Source organism: Triturus cristatus, chromosome 7 (assembly GCF_964204655.1).
Source record: "Triturus cristatus chromosome 7, aTriCri1.1, whole genome shotgun sequence".
In the NCBI taxonomy this organism is placed as follows: Eukaryota; Metazoa; Chordata; class Amphibia; order Caudata; family Salamandridae; genus Triturus; species Triturus cristatus.
Genome location: NC_140590.1, coordinates 1422243170 through 1422260016, shown reverse-complemented (window position 1 = coordinate 1422260016; position 16847 = coordinate 1422243170).

Genomic DNA, 16847 nt, shown 5'->3' with positions numbered 1-16847 from the left:
AAACACCCCCTGACCCTCCACCCCCTATCGCAAAATGTAATGCCCGTGAAAAGGGTAGGTGAACACAGTGTTATATAGAACATAGTCCTGAGAGCACGATTGAAAATGAAAACTAGATATAGTGTATGGTATAAACTATGCACCAAAAAGTGTGATATAAGATGAACCGGGCGTGAAATATAATATGCAATACATTGTGCGCAATGACAGATTCATTGGAGAGCGCGAGATAGCACAGGCACTAGCGCGCGCTATGCGATGTGCGCCTTGGAGTGTAATATGCACAGGGCAGTGTTGTGTAACCTAACTAGTCTCTAAAGTTGTAATATAAGATATGTGCTGGGGAGTGTAACGTTGCATATGCACTGTGACAAAGATATGGATCCCAGATTGTAATATGTATGGCATAGCACTGTGTGTTATAACATAGGCATCGAGGAAGGCACGTTAGATGGGGCAATATAACCCGTGCGAAGACAAGTGTGGCATGACATTCACGGGGTGGTGTTACAGTGCACATGGGCTAGAGAGTGTCATAGCATATGCACTAGCTGGTGGAATATAACACAGAGGTGTGTGGCACTCTGCAGGCAATGGTGGGTGTAACACAGCATTGGGCTCTGCCAGGAGTGCGCTGTGACTCTCAAGTGATGTTCGTCCCCTTTCCAGAGAGTAAAATAAAAAGTATTACACATCAGGCAGTGGAAGTGTGTTTTATTAACCGTGAGGGGGGTTTCTTACATAGTTTTGGTCGAATTTTTGTCGAATCCCCTTTGAATGGCTTGGTGTGCATGTGTATTAAATGTGCCCGTCAGTAGCTACCCATGTTTGTATAAATAAACGACAAGGGTGTCTACCGGGATTAGGCACGGTAGGGCATCAGACATGTCAGAGCTTCACTAGTGGTGTAAATACATTCCACGTGGATTCATTGTATGCATAGTCGCCTTTTAATGAATATCACTCAAATCGTCATGGTGATAGGTACGTACGGTTTGTCCAGCATGTCCTAGGTGTGTCTATAAATATATATTTTTTTAAAATAATAAAAAACAGTGGCCGGCCCTGGGGATTGGGGTCAAAAAAATATAATTAGGAGACAGGCCCTGGGGGATGGGGTCATCAGGGCCAATAAATTAGAATTAGAAGGGGAACCACACAGCCCCCCTTCTTAAAAAATTAAAATAAATAAAAGACTGGCATCGTGCCGGAGGCCACGCCCCCTCCTTGCAGCACTCTGCAAACGCGCCCCCTGGCGAGTTGTAAGTTGGGGAATTAATTGCTCTTCAATACTGAGGGTCCCTGAGGGCCAACTAGCCCAACAGGCATCTCCAGTATGCGCCAGGGAGCTGCGCTGCAGACAGGTGTTCTGAGGCCAAGCCCCTTTTGTGGCGCTTACTGGAGGTACCTAGTGGTCTAGTTTGACCCTAGGGACCCTTAGGATTCAAGGGGACTTAATCTCTCAACTTAGAACAGCCACAGGGCGCGTTTACACAGTGGTGAAGGGAGGGGACGGGGCCTGAAGTGACGTGTGCAAACACGCACTATGGCACGTTTTAAATTGGGGATATAATTTCCCTGCAATACTGAGGGCCCCTGGGGGCTAACTAGCCCACCAAGTGCTTCCAGTAAGCGCCACTGAGCTGCATTGCAGAGAGGTGGTCCAGGCTGTGCCACTTTTTACACCTCTCTGCAACGCAGCTCTGTGGCACTTACTGGAGGTATCTAGTGGGCTAGGTGGACCCTAGGGACCCTCAGGATTCAAATGAACTTAATCTCCCAACTAAAAATGGACACAGGGCGTGTTTACACAGTGGTGAAGGGAGGGGACGGGGCCTGAGTTAACGTGTGCAAAAACGCCCTGTGACCTGTTTTAAGAGGTAGTTTTAATCCCCCTGCCCTATTATATACTAGGGTTTACAACAAACAAATGATGGACGGAATGCTGACAATGCAGACATTCTCCCCCAGTCAAGAGATCTGGGTTAAATCCATCGTTCTTTTGCCCACTACGCCACCCCAGTTCAGACATGGCCATATGCAAATCAGTCTTGACCCTGTGCCTCATGGGAACAGTCCAGCCCGAACTGCCAAGCCATGTCTTCCCTGGACCGGAATCAAGCATCCTAGGACCGGTTTCTGGCTATCAGCCGTCATCAGCCAGGATAGCTTGACTCCAGTGGCGGAGTGAGCACGGGTCCCACGTCTGGGAATACCCATCCCACTTAGGGCGAAAAGCGTTACAACAAACAAATGATGGACGGAATGCTGACAATGCAGATATTCTCCCCCAGTCAAGAGATCTGGGTTAAATCCATCGTTCTTTTGCCCACTACGCCACCCCAGTTCAGACATGGCCATATGCAAATCAGTCTTGACCCTGTGCCTCATGGGAACAGTCCAGCCCGAACTGCCAAGCCATGTCTTCCCTGGACCGGAAACAAGCATCCTAGGACCGGTTTCTGGCTATCAGCCGTCATCAGCCAGGATAGCTTGACTCCAGTGGCGGAGTGAGCACGGGTCCCACGTCTGGGAATACCCATCCCACTTAGGGCGAAAAGCGTTACAACAAACAAATGATGGACGGAATGCTGACAATGCAGACATTCTCCCCCAGTCAAGAGATCTGGGTTAAATCCATCGTTCTTTTGCCCACTACGCCACCCCAGTTCAGACATGGCCATATGCAAATCAGTCTTGACCCTGTGGCTCATGGGAACAGTCCAGCCCGAACTGCCAAGCCATGTCTTCCCTGGACCGGAATCAAGCATCCTAGGACCGGTTTCTGGCTATCAGCCGTCATCAGCCAGGATAGCTTGACTCCAGTGGCGGAGTGAGCACGGGTCCCACGTCTGGGAATACCCATCCCACTTAGGGCGAAAAGCGTTACAACAAACAAATGATGGACGGAATGCTGACAATGCAGACATTCTCCCACAGTCAAGAGATCTGGGTTAAATCCATCGTTCTTTTGCCCACTACGCCACCCCAGTTCAGACATGGCCATATGCAAATCAGTCTTGACCCTGTGCCTCATGGGAACAGTCCAGCCCGAACTGCCAAGCCATGTCTTCCCTGGACCGGAATCAAGCATCCTAGGACCGGTTTCTGGCTATCAGCCGTCATCAGCCAGGATAGCTTGACTCCAGTGGCGGAGTGAGCACGGGTCCCACGTCTGGGAATACCCATCCCACTTAGGGCGAAAAGCGTTACAACAAACAAATGATGGACGGAATGCTGACAATGCAGACATTCTCCCCCAGTCAAGAGATCTGGGTTAAATCCATCGTTCTTTTGCCCACTACGCCACCCCAGTTCAGACATGGCCATATGCAAATCAGTCTTGACCCTGTGCCTCATGGGAACAGTCCAGCCCGAACTGCCAAGCCATGTCTTCCCTGGACCGGAATCAAGCATCCTAGGACCGGTTTCTGGCTATCAGCCGTCATCAGCCAGGATAGCTTGACTCCAGTGGCAGAGTGAGCACGGGTCCCACGTCTGGGAATACCCATCCCACTTAGGGCGAAAAGCGTTACAACAAACAAATGATGGACGGAATGCTGACAATGCAGACATTCTCCCCCAGTCAAGAGATCTGGGTTAAATCCATCGTTCTTTTGCCCACTACGCCACCCCAGTTCAGACATGGCCATATGCAAATCAGTCTTGACTCTGTGCCTCATGGGAACAGTCCAGCCCGAACTGCCAAGCCATGTCTTCCCTGGACCGGAATCAAGCATCCTAGGACCGGTTTCTGGCTATCAGCCGTCATCAGCCAGGATAGCTTGACTCCAGTGGCGGAGTGAGCACGGGTCCCACGTCTGGGAATACCCATCCCACTTAGGGCGAAAAGCGTTACAACAAACAAATGATGGACGGAATGCTGACAATGCAGACATTCTCCCCCAGTCAAGAGATATTATATACTAGGGGCTTACAGAGGAGGTCATGCTAATCACAGGGGGACCCCAACGCATAATGTTCCCTAGTGTATGTAGGTGTTTTCACTGTATTCTAAGTGTCTTTTAACATAGCACTGGCTCTAGGACTGGTTAGTCAGACTCAGTTACCACCAGTATCCGTCTTAAAAAGTTGAGGGTACAGGATGATTTTGCAACAAGGATTCTTTCTGCTCTTCTTTTTGTTCTTTCTGCATGTTATCCTTCTTCCTGCACTTTTCTTCGTCTTTGAGGACTTCTGTTGCTTCTTTCTGCACTTCTTTTTTTTCTTTCTGTGCATTTTTTCTTCTTTCTTCACATGTCCCATCTCTGTAGACATAGTTAGAAATTAGCATTCAAAAAACCTTTGAAATTCACAGAAAAAACCATAGGTTTCAGGCACGTTATAGTTAGGAATTAGCATTTAAAAAACCTCAGAAATTCACTGAAAAAACCATAGGTTTCAGGGGTGTCATAGTTAGCTGGACTTTTTACTTGTACAAAACCATTGAAATTCCCCCGTTAAAGTTAGTTCAGCTAACTATAACTCGCGCGCCCGCAATGCACTGCTGATGACGTCACATATTACATCACTCATGACATGGTCAGTGACATCACTCATGACATCACTGATGACATCTCAAATGACATCACTGATGACATCTCAAATGACATCACTGATGACATCATCCTTGTGATAGAGTGGCAGACCTCCTCTCACCCTAATATAACCTTTGATACACACATTCAAAAATAGAGACTAAAATTTTCAAAACAATGGACATACCTATACCAGTTACAACAACCTCTTCAGTAATTCTAAGATCCACATACACTCATTCACCAACAGTCCTATACAGTCACTCATACATGTACTCACTCATCATATGTACTCATACACCTATACATCCTGTTACACAATGTCACTCATCCATAGAGTTACTCACACACATAGTCACTCATGCTAATAAAGAATCAAACATACATTTACTTGCATATACAGTTATACACACACCACCACACTTACTTCTACGGAAACTTACACATACTTAGTCTTTTAAACAATCACTTATAGAAACACATACTTATTCATACAGGAACTCTTTCAATCTCTCACTCTCACATATACTCACTTATATACACCAATAGTCACATATACTAGTTTAAAACATATGTAGTTACTCATAAAGACACTATTGAGACAGTCATTCACTCACTAACACACCCATACACACACTCATCCACCCATACAGTCCTGCACACATGCTGTCTTCAACACATACAAACAGTGAGTCACTCATTCATGCACCTATGCACTACGTAATACCCCCCACCAAACCATGCAGACACTCATACTGATACTCAAAAAACCAACTAATAACCTATATAGACACCCATGTAGCTACTCACCAACCCATGCAGCCACTTATACACAAAGTGAGAGACTGATACAGATATTTACATATTTAAACATTACTCACTAAGCCATGTATTCACTATGATACAATTAATCAGTCAGTTACACAATCAATTTTTCAAAAACAAATCATCCATTTAGACACTTATATACCCATTTTTTCTTCCATCGACCTTGAGATATACATATATAAAACATATTTAATTTTCAGAAAAACAGACATTCACTGGATGATGTCATCAGTGATGTCATCAGCGATGTCATTTGAGATGTCATCAGTGATGTCATGAGTGATGTCACTGACCATGTCATGAGTGATGTAATATGTGACGTCATCAGCAGTGCATTGCGGGCGCGCGAGTTATAGTTAGCTGAACTAACTATAACGGGGGAATTTCAATGGTTTTGTACAAGTGAAAAGTCCAGCTAAATAGAACACCCCTGAAACCTATGGTTTTTTCAGTGAATATATACACACACTGTCAAATCAAAGAGATTAAATCCTGTGCAATCCTACTTATTTATAGTTCTTCCACACTCCGAGAACTGTCTCATACATTTTTAGGTTCCTCCCCCAGATCATGCCCCTGTATTAGGTAACCACAGTATACATTTCAGCCTTTTAAAAATGTTGAGGGAGCATGAAGGCCCATTGATTTGACCACTTTTGCACCCATCTACTCCTAGGTCATCTCTTACACAAACTGCACTCTACCATCATCCATCCTCTGAGCCAGCGTCATACCTATCCTCAACACCGCAAGTGCCTTCCTCAGGCAAGAATGCTTCCTTGATTCAGACAGCCTTACAACAACTGCATCATCACTCTCCGGTCATGGATAGAATCAAGTAAGCAGTCACCACGTAACTCTGGGATATTCCAAGATGGAGCATTAGCCTCTTCGCTGCGGCGCAAATTCCGCCGCAGCGCTCCCGCAGTGCTGACATTCCGATCGCGGGCGTGGTCATGACGTCTCCCGGCCGTCGTCCGCACACGCCCATCGTGACTCATGACGGCCGGGAGACATCATGAGCATGGAAGAGGTTAACTTCTTTTCAAGTTAAATCAACTCTGGCTTGCCCCCTTTTCAAGCTTCAAAAGATGGCCATCAAACACTGATCAACACCCTACACATAACCTCCCTCGAACCAAAGGTTGGAGTGAGCGAGGACGTCACGGACAGGTCTGCAACCACCTGTTAATTACTTTTTTTCCAGAATCAGAATATAGTTTTCAAATTCATCAAATCAAAAGTGGACCCTTTTCTAGGAGCGTTTGGTAATTGAAAAAAGTGGAGGTATTTACTAAAGCCTGAATGGGAGAAATTCTGCTGACGGTAAACACATTATTTATGGTCTATAAAGTTCTTAACATACGGTTTGCTATTTTTACTTACATTCCTATAGTGGCTTTCTACCATAAAAATGTTGTATAAGGGAGACAACAGAAATATCAACCTTTGCAAAACTTATTGCAAAAATAAAACACCCAATTTTGCCAAACACATGCAAGTCGTGAAGGAGGGCTGTTAAAATCTGGGACAAAGCTAGGAATTTTTCAATATCAAAATTGTATTAACAGTTGCTGCAAATGACAATGGTTGAGGAATTATATTTCTTCAACAAATGAGAGTATGCACCACATCAGTTATTCTGAAAAAGCACTGTACTGACACCATGTAGGTGTTTGGTGTTGCCAAGATAAGGTGATTGACAGGAATCATTTCTGTTTCATTGAGGAGTTAAAACAGAAACACTGCCTCTGCAACATACAGTGGCATCAAAAATTAGGAATCATAGTTCAGAGAACTTTCTTGCCATTCAATCAGCAGAGAGGATGAAACTTACACTAGATAACACTTGGCAAGCTAAACAATACAATATATGTATTGGTAAAATTCTCTGCGTTATTTCTCATTAAGCAGGATGCATGACAAAACTTACTCTGACGTTGCTTGTAAAAATACTAATGCACACTTACTGTGCTTTTGAGCTTTTGGGCACCACCATCCCCTATGCAATACCATACATGTCTGTTGTCTATTTGGTCCAACAACAAAACTGTCAATGTTGCCTCAAACATTATCAATCTAGTTAACTACCCCACCAAAAAAAAAAAATAGGCCAGGGAATGAGAGTCCAAAATTATTTTGAAAGGACTCAAAAGTACTCATTTCTATAGAAAAAGCTAAATTTACTCACAATATATCAAGTCATAAAACCTTTATTCAGTGTCTCTCCAAACCCCCATCAATCGTGTTTACTGATAATTGTTTTCCAAGATAATTTAATTGGGTCACAAAATGTTTCAGTCTGAACCACAAAACTCTGTTAAACTTTGCAGATTAAAGGCTGTCACTTTAGAAAATGCAAATCCAGGCCAAAACAAGTGATGGTTTGCTTCAAAAACACTTCAGACCAGATCACAAGAGCGCTCCAATTCCAAATACCACATTTCTGTAACTCCGACCAGATTACTTTATTTGCACCTCTTTTAGAGTCACCTATCACTGTTTTAATTTCCAGGCTATACTAATACTTTCTCACTCTTCTCTAATAGCTTTGCTTTCGAGTTTCTCTTGTGATATTAGCCACTCTTCTAGTACGGAAATACACATAATTGATTTTTAATTTTCTCCTCTGCAGTCAAGAATCATTATCCGTATCCTAGCGTATCTGTCACTTTCCTACACTAAACAGTGCATTAGCCTTTGCCGCAGTTAGGTCTATTAGCGACTGACCTTGTGGAGCACTCAATAAGCAAATACAACAGAGGGTTCCCCTTTACCCATGTTAATGTAGGTGAATTCTGATATCTCAGAGCACCTTACAGCCCTAGATTTAAAGCAAGTGAAAAATGTAAATGAAGACTGTCAGTTTCTAATCAGTGTTCATTATTACTGCAAAGCTGGTTTGAGTGGGCTTTCCACCAAAATCTGCTTAAAGATAATAAAACAATGGGTACCTCCAATGTACAACATACTCTTACGAGTTACACAGTTAAGACTGAAAAGGTCTGAAGCAGAATATTATATGGCACCTTCAATCATCTTCAAAACATATTTCACTCTTTGCTTTTGTTTTAACAAGTATATTCTGTATCCCTCACTTGCCAGATAAGGTACTCAGGATTTTCTTTATTTAGAGTTTTGTATAGCGCGAACATGTCACAGTAGTGTATCAGAGCGCTTTACGTACGGTTGAGGCAGACATAGGAAAACAGCTAGTGGAGAGAAATCAAGGAAACAGTGGGACAAAATACAAAAGGAGCAGGATAAAATTAAGGCGGACATAGGAAGCAGGTTGGGTGTGAACGAAAAGTAGGGCAATCTACAACAAGAGCAAACCAGATAATAAGGCCGGCGACAAAGGGTCACAACAAGTGATATGTGTACAGTAAGCTAGAGGCAGGAGGAGCAAAACATCTAGTTCAAGCCATTGTTCATTAGTAGAGCTTTAACTTACCTTCTGAAGGCAAGTGTAGAGGAATCAGTCTTGTTTCCACTGGAAGGGAGTTTCAGATTCTTGGGGCGACGCCAGAGAATGAAAGCTTGTAGGTTTTAAGCTTATTGCATTTATTTGGCTTGAGCAGCAGTGTGCCGGTGCTCCTTGAGGACCTGGAGCCCCCGGATAGTTCCAGCTTGTTTGCCAGGTAGAGTGGGGTGTTGAAGTGTAGTGCTCTATGGGTCATGCAAGGGATCTTTAGTTGGATCCTTGCCTCAAAGGGAAGCAATTGAGCGAATTCAGGTACAGCGAAATGTGGTTGGTCTTCTTAGAACCCGTGATGAGTCTAGTAGCAGCATTTAAGAGATGCTCTGGTGGGGGCTAAACTGAGTTTCGGCAGTCCGCATAGAGTAGCACACCCGTATTCTAATCTAGAGATGACAAGTGCTTGCACCGCCGATTTAAAGTCGTCTTGGGGAAGGTAGGGCTTGAGTTTTCTAAGGATGCAAAGTTGGAAGTTCGCTCCTTTGGTCGATGATCTGATGTGGTCTTGCATGTTTAGGTTCTTGTCTAGCACAACTCCCAATAATTTAGGGGAGTCAATGATGTGTGGTGTGCAGTTGAGGGCGGTGAAGTTACAGAGACATTTCACAACAGTGGTGGTTTGCCTAGCTGGTGCAATGAGGAAGAATTCGGTCTTGAGGGCGTTTAATTTGAGTTGGTTGGAGGTTAGCCAGTTTAGGGTTTTGAGAAGGGTTCCATTGAGAAATTTGATGTCATCGGGGGAGGAGATTTTCATGTAGAGTTGGGTGTCATGTTATGTTATGTTAATAAAGTTTTATATAGTGCCTATCACCGCCGGTCTCTAAGCGCTTTAAAACAGAAAGAACACAACGTACAGTCGCTCCAAAATCCCATACCAGTTCTGACTAGGCCAAGGATATAGCTTTTGTGAAAAGGAACGTCTTAAGTCTTTTCCTGAAGGAAAGTAGTTGTGAATCCTCCTTTAGCTTGGCCGGTAGCTCATTCCAAAGTTGTGGCATAATCACCGACAAGGCATTGCCCCCTTTGGTCTTTAGTTTAAACCTGGGTTGAGACAGATTGTAGGCCTGACCTGAGCGTAAGGTTCTGGCAGGAACAGATCTCCTCAGGCGCTGCTTGATGTACTCTGGGGCTTTGCCAAAGAGAGCCTTGTGGGCCATACAGAGACATTTAAATTGAACCCTGAACTTCATGGGCAACCAGTGCAGCTTCTGAAGGAGAGGAGTTGCATGGGAAGTCCTCGGCAGGGAGAAAATCAGCCTGGCAGCATCATTCTGCAGGACCTGCAGCTTGCTAAGCAACTTCTGAGACAGACCAAGATACAGCGCATTGCCGTAATCTAATCTCGAGATGATTGTGGCGGAGACGATGGTTTGTAGGGTGGAGGCTGAGAGAATGGGAGTCAGCTTACGAAGTTGCCTCATCACCCCCATACAGGAGCCTACTACGGCTGACACTTGAGGGGCCATGGTGAGATCAGAGTCAATCTTTAGGCCCAAACTTTTTACCACTGTACTAGGAGAAGGAGTTTTTCCCAGTTCCGGGGGCCAGTACAAGTCACCCCAAGGAGTGGCCCGATTACTAAGCACCAAAACCTCAGTCTTCTCGGCATTTACCTTCAAGAGGTTATTAGTCATCCAGTTAACCGTGAAACTGAGCAGGTTCCTTACTGATTCCTGATCCTCCTTTGTTTCTCCAAGCTGCACTAGCAGCTGGGTATCATCTGCGTAGTTAAAGATTTCACAATCCCTACGCGAGAGCTCCTCTATCAAAGGTTGTAGGTAGATGTTGAAAAGTAAGGGGGATAATGCGGACCCCTGGGGCACACCCCATGGTACCTCCTTAATCCCTGACAGCTGGTCCCCCATCTGAACCCTCTGAGTACGTCCTGACAGGAAAGATTCTAACCACTTGAGTGCCTGTCCTGTTATCTCCAGCTTAGCGATACGGTCCAGCAGGATGGTATGGCTGACCGTATCGAATGCTGCCGACAGGTCAAGTAGAATCAGGGCACATGGTTGTTTCTTATCAGCTCTGACCCTCAGTTCATCAGTTACCGTGGCCATAACAAGTTCTGTACTGTGCTGTGGCCGGAAACCAGCCTGCCTAGCATGAAGTAGATGATGTTCCTCCAGATAGCTGGCTAGGGTGTTCAGGACGTGTTTTTCTAGAATCTTACTCAGAAATGGTAGCGGGGAGATAGGTCTGTAGTTTTTCAACACCTTGGTATCAGCTCCTGTTTTTTTGAGGAGTGGAGAGACTCTAGCTTCCTTCAACTGAGTAGGGAGGTAGCCCGCTTCTAGTGAGGTGTTCAGGAAGCTCAGCAACTGAGGCTGAATACCCGGCAGAGCAAATTTGAAGATTTTCGGGGGACAGGGATCTGTACTGGAGCCTGATTTAACATGGCTGATCAGCTCCACCAGATGTTCATCCTCTATGTAAGGGAAGCCGCTCAGGGTCTCGGCCATCCATCGACTGCCTAAGCCCGATGACGAGGGCAGGCTGACCGGACTCGAGGTGATATCTGACAGGATGTCCTGAACCTTCCGAAGGAAGAAGCCTTGGAAAGTATCACAGTCAGGTAGATCATCCGTAGTCCTTTTCTCACCTAGTTGTGTGAGTTCCCTGAGAATTGTGAAAGTCTCCCTTTGTTTGTTGGTGGCCTCCCTAATTCTATTTTCATAGAAGGCAGATTTCCTTGCCAAAATATCCAACTTATAGCTGGACAACGATGCTTTAAAGGTTAGTGATTCTACTGGGCAATAGTTGAGTCTCCACCTTCGTTCCGCCTTACGAAGGGCTTGCTTCTTTTCCCTAAGTGACGCGTCGAACCATGGGGCTCAATTGCCCTTTGCTCTGGTCTTCACCAGTCGCTCCGGGGCGAGCTGATCCAGGGCGGACCGAATCCAGGACATCAGGACAGTAGTGTCAGAGTCCAGGTCAGTCTGTGTCAGCTTGGGAGGAGAAGAGGAGAGCAGGGTCGAGATTAAGGAAACAGCCTCATCTTCATCCAAGACCTCACTTTCCTCCTCATGTGCGTTGCAGTGGTCAACTGAGGCTCTCCTGGAACCCAGCACCTAATTAAGGAATGGTCTGACCAGATACAAGGGCTAACTTCAGTAATTTGCAGGCGGAACAGGGAGGACCAAACAAGGTTAAGTGTGTGGCCCTTCACATGGGTGGGGCCCCTTACCAATTGATGCAAATTGAGGGCAGGGAGGTTTGTGTCAAATTCTTGCGCCATGGGCTCTTTAGGAACCTTATCCCAGTGGTAGTTAAAATCGCCTACCACCATAAGGGACTTGTACCTGGAGGACAAATCTGTCAAGAGTTCAAAGAAGATGTCATTAAATTCGGGTGAACTCTGGGGTGGGCGATAGACTAGTAGCAGCAGAAGGCATGAGGATTTAAGTGATATTTTTACCCCTAGCAGTTCTGCGCATTCAGAGTTTTCTGCTACTAATTGTGTCACTTTAAGATTCTTTTTGAACAGAACTGCCACACCACCCCCTCTACTGTCCTTGGGACGATTGTACCAGAAGGCGTCAAAATCAGGGGGAAGGGCTGCTAAAACGTCCGGTGTCGATGACGTGCCCAGCCACGTCTCTGAGAGAGCCAAGATATCAATTTCACCCTCGGATAGTAGAGTGAATACCTCAAGATGATGCTTCTGTAGGGAGCGTGTATTTAGTGTTGCAATAGTAAGGCCTTGTGTCGTGGTACGGGTGAGAACATCCTCTCTCCGCAGCAAAGCCTCTGATCGCAGTTTAGCATGGGTTACTACATCTAGCCCCGTGTTACCTGTGTTCAGGGTCCTGAGAGTTTCGGGTGTATATATGCATGAACGACCAGGGGGGGTGGCCCCTGGGCCCTTCCTGGCCCGGACGGGCACAGACGGGCTTTCCTCTGGCGCTCCTCCGGCGCGACGCTGCGTGTGACCATTTCCGTCCCCTAAATAGCGTATGGCAGGGGGCGTTAGTCCAACCTAGAGCGCTGAGCCCGGAAGCGTCGTGGGAGCGCTTCCGACCCACACCCAAGATGGCGGTCGGGGGTAGGGCGGCGAGAAAACACCCAAATGGTGAGTTAAGTGCAATCAAATTTTTAAGTGCAGGCAATGCGGGCGTTTTGGGGAGGCAGAAGGCGATAGAAATACAATTTAGAGCAATTTAAAAACACACCAAATTCTGCAATCAATTCTCAACTAAAAGACTAAGCGAGGATAGCCACAAGCAGTATTACGTTTCTGGAGACCGCGTTAGTGTGACAGTCCTATCTGCATACATGTGATATTCGATGTTGGAGGCTTTAGGAATTACAGTCACTGGTTCCAGAATGGTTCCAGAACGAGGTTAAAGAGAGTGGGGGAAAGTGAGGATCCTTGGGGGACACCCAGTGAGCAAGGACTAGGGTTGGATAGAGACTGGTTGGATTTAACTCTGTGTTCTGTGGTTGAGGAAGGAGGAAAACCATTTAAAGACCGTGCCAGAGAGCCCCATCCTGTGTTCCAAGAGATAGAGTAGATTGTCATGTTTGACAGTGTCAAATGCAGATGAGAGATCGAGCAAAATTAAAAGGCAAACTTCATTTTGGTCAAGTAAAGTGAGAGCGTCACCCACTATGTAAGTGAGGGCCGTTTCAGTGCTGTGGCCAGTGTGGAAGCCCGATTGGAATGGTCGAGAAGCTGGAATTGCTCAAGGTGTTTGCGTAGTTGTTCATGAACACTTTTCTCCAGCAGTTTTGCCAAGCTGGGTATGTTTGTGATTGGCCGGTAGTTGTTCAGGTCAACAGGGTCAGCCGAGGGTTTTTTGAGAATAAGGAGCACTAGGCCAGCATTCAGGCAATCCGAGATCTCACCTTGAAGAAGTGAAGCGTTGATGATCTTGGACCAGAGCGGTGTTAGTGATCCTATCATTTCTTTAAAGAAGTTGGGGGGAGGGGGTCATTGAAGTGATTTGAGGGTTTAAGGTGTGAGAAAGTGCCAACTTTCTTGTATGGTATGCCCCCACTTTTTGCTGAATTGCTGAATGTACTTTGACTGAGTGTGCCCTGGACTCCTGCCAATCAGGTGCCTAGGACCTATGTTCCTTCCCTAAAACACAAATCCCAAATTGGCAAACCCTGGCCACATGTCAGCCTCTGGTAAATGGTACCCTAGTTACCCAGGGCCTCGTGACCAGGGAAGGCCTCTAAGGGCTGCAGCACTCATTGTGCCACCCTTAGAGGCCCTGTACCCTTACACACACACACTGCCCTTGCAGGCTGGGTGTCTGGGTACAAGACAAAACAAAGAGTCGACATGGCACACATCCTACACCTGGCATACATCAGCCACCCCTCTAGCTGGGTGCCCTCTGCCAATGGTGTGGGCACAGGAGCAGGAGCCCTGTGCCCCTACAGTACCCAGGTCCATTCCTGGGCATTGTAAGTGCAGTGCTGCCATTTAAGAGTACATGGTGCTGGGAGCTCGTCAAACACGAACTCCACAGCACCATAATGGCAACACTGAAGACTGAGAGGTTTGGTATCAAACTTCTCAGCACATTAAACCCACACTGATGCCAGTGTGGGATTTAATGTACCAAGCACCCCAGAGGGCATCTTAGAGATGCCCCCTAAAACCTAACCTACAATCCACGTCTGTTCTGAGACTGCCTAGGCTGCCACACAGCAGACATGTTGCTGGACCCCTGGGTAGGAGAGCCCCTGCTCTCCTGGGTCTGCAACAATGCACATCCTGGGCGAGGTGCTAAATCTCCTCCCCCAGGATGGGCAGGGGGAAGCTTCAAAGGCATGCCGCCTCTGTGAGCTTCCCCAGGCCACTGCAACCCCCCACTCTGGCGGGAAGCAAGACCGGAAACCCCAAATAAGGACAGGGGATGTGCCAGTCTGCCAACCCCACTCCTCAGGTGGGGGAGGAGAAGTGAAGCACATGCCCGGGCTCTCGCCATCTTGAAGATGGGAAGCCCTGCCCAATCAGGACTAGGCTACTGCCCCCACCCCCACAGGAGAGAGGCAGGATAGGGGGTGTACCCACCCCAGGACAGGGACCCATTGGCCCCTGCCCTTCACCTACCTGTAACACCCCTAAATCTAGTATTTAGGGGCACCCTGAACCTTCCTTCCCCAGATTCCAGATTCTGAAATCCGAAGAAGAGCTAGAAGAAAGAAGACCTGCCCTGCAGCTGGTAAGAAGAGGAAGACACCAACTGCTTTGGCCCCAGCCCTACCGGCCTATCGACCCTCAAACCTGTTCCTGCTCCAACCCGGCATCTCTTGTGGCCAGCAACCTCACAAACCCCGGAGGACCTGGCTACCTTTTGACTCTAAACCCCTGGGACACCAATGAGTAGAGGCTCTACTCAAAATCTACTTCTAATCCTTGGCAGCAGCCCGGAACCGCGAACCCTTCACACTCTGCACCCACGAGGACGACTCCACGGCGACAGTGACCCTGAGTCCGGCACCCAAGGACCTCCCTCGGCTCTCCTGAAGAAGCCTGCAGCCTCAGAACCAGGTGTCCCCCCAACCGCGATCAACAGAGGGTAAGATTTCCCGACACCTAAAGGCACCCCTGCGCCCCGCGGCCCCCTGTGCCCAATCCCAGGTTACCTACCTATCCTCCAACTACCCAACTTACCTCTACAAGTGGTGGTGGCACCTGAAGAATCTTCGTCCCCGAGCTTGCAGTCTTTTTCTAAACTGGAGATTTCCCATTGAAATCAATTGAGTGCCCGAAGGCTCAAAAGCACCCTGCATCCAGCCGCCCGAGTGGCCCTGGCAGTGCAATCTACACCTATCCACTTCCCCACTTGTCCTGAGTAAGTGACCAGGAGCCCAGCTCCCACAGCCGCGTGACCGGCTAGTCAGCATCCACCAACCAAGGCTCCCCTACCTCTCATAGGAAAACATTGGGCCTAACTCTCTCTGCACCCGGCCGCCCTTGTGCCGCTGAGGGTGAACCAATTGTACCTACCTGACCCTGGGAGACCCCGGAGTCTATGCCCAGAACCTTAACTCTGCCAGTCGAGTACTTACCTTTAAACCAATAACTCAATTTTCTCCATAGGGTAACATTGACTGGTTTTTCCTGAAATTTCTTCTGTGGACTTTTCAAAACTTAAAATATTCACCAAAAATCAGCCGAGTAACGAAAACGAAAATACTCACCTGCTATTAGGTGAGCTCCCAGTGCTGGATCTTGGTGCCCAGCACTGACTCTGAAAAATACTTACAACTGTATTTACCAGTAACCCAATTTTCTCCCATAGGAAATCATTGACTGTTTTTCTGTGAAATTTCTTCTGTCAATTTCTGCAAACTTTAAATATTCTTTAAAAATCGTATAATTTCTGAAAACGTAATTACTTACCTGTTTTGGATAAAGGTCCCAGTACTGAGTCTAGGCACCCAGTACTGGATTACAAAAGTAACAAGAACATACTATACCTGCAACTTGAATTTGCTGCCATAGGGAATCATTGACAGTTTTCTATGAAATATTTTCTAAGTGTCAACTTTTAAAATAGCAAAATATTGTCTAAAAATCATCACAGTAATTAAGTCGACTTTTATCACTTGATTCCAAGTACTGACTCAGGACTGAATCTAGGATCCAGTCCTGGAAATCCAAAAGTAATCATAAAAGTAATCTGTTGCAAATAACTTGAAACTTCCATTGAGCTCAATGCATTATTGTGTTTAAAATTGTGTTGCCTATTGCAACCACTTGTAACTTTCTACAAAAGTTAATTGCATATTGCAAAAGTATTTATATAAAGCATCTCATTCTGAGAAAGTATATTTGAATACCTATTGTTGGTTCTAAAATAAAACAAGCATATATTTTTTATATATAAACCATTGGCCTAGAGTTCAGTTATTGAGTGTGTGAGACCATTTGCTGACTGAGTGTGTACAACAAATGCTTTACACTGTCCTCTGATACTGCCTTACTGCTCGACCAAGCTACCACTTTTGAGAGTAAGGTTATATCTAACTTTAGCCTC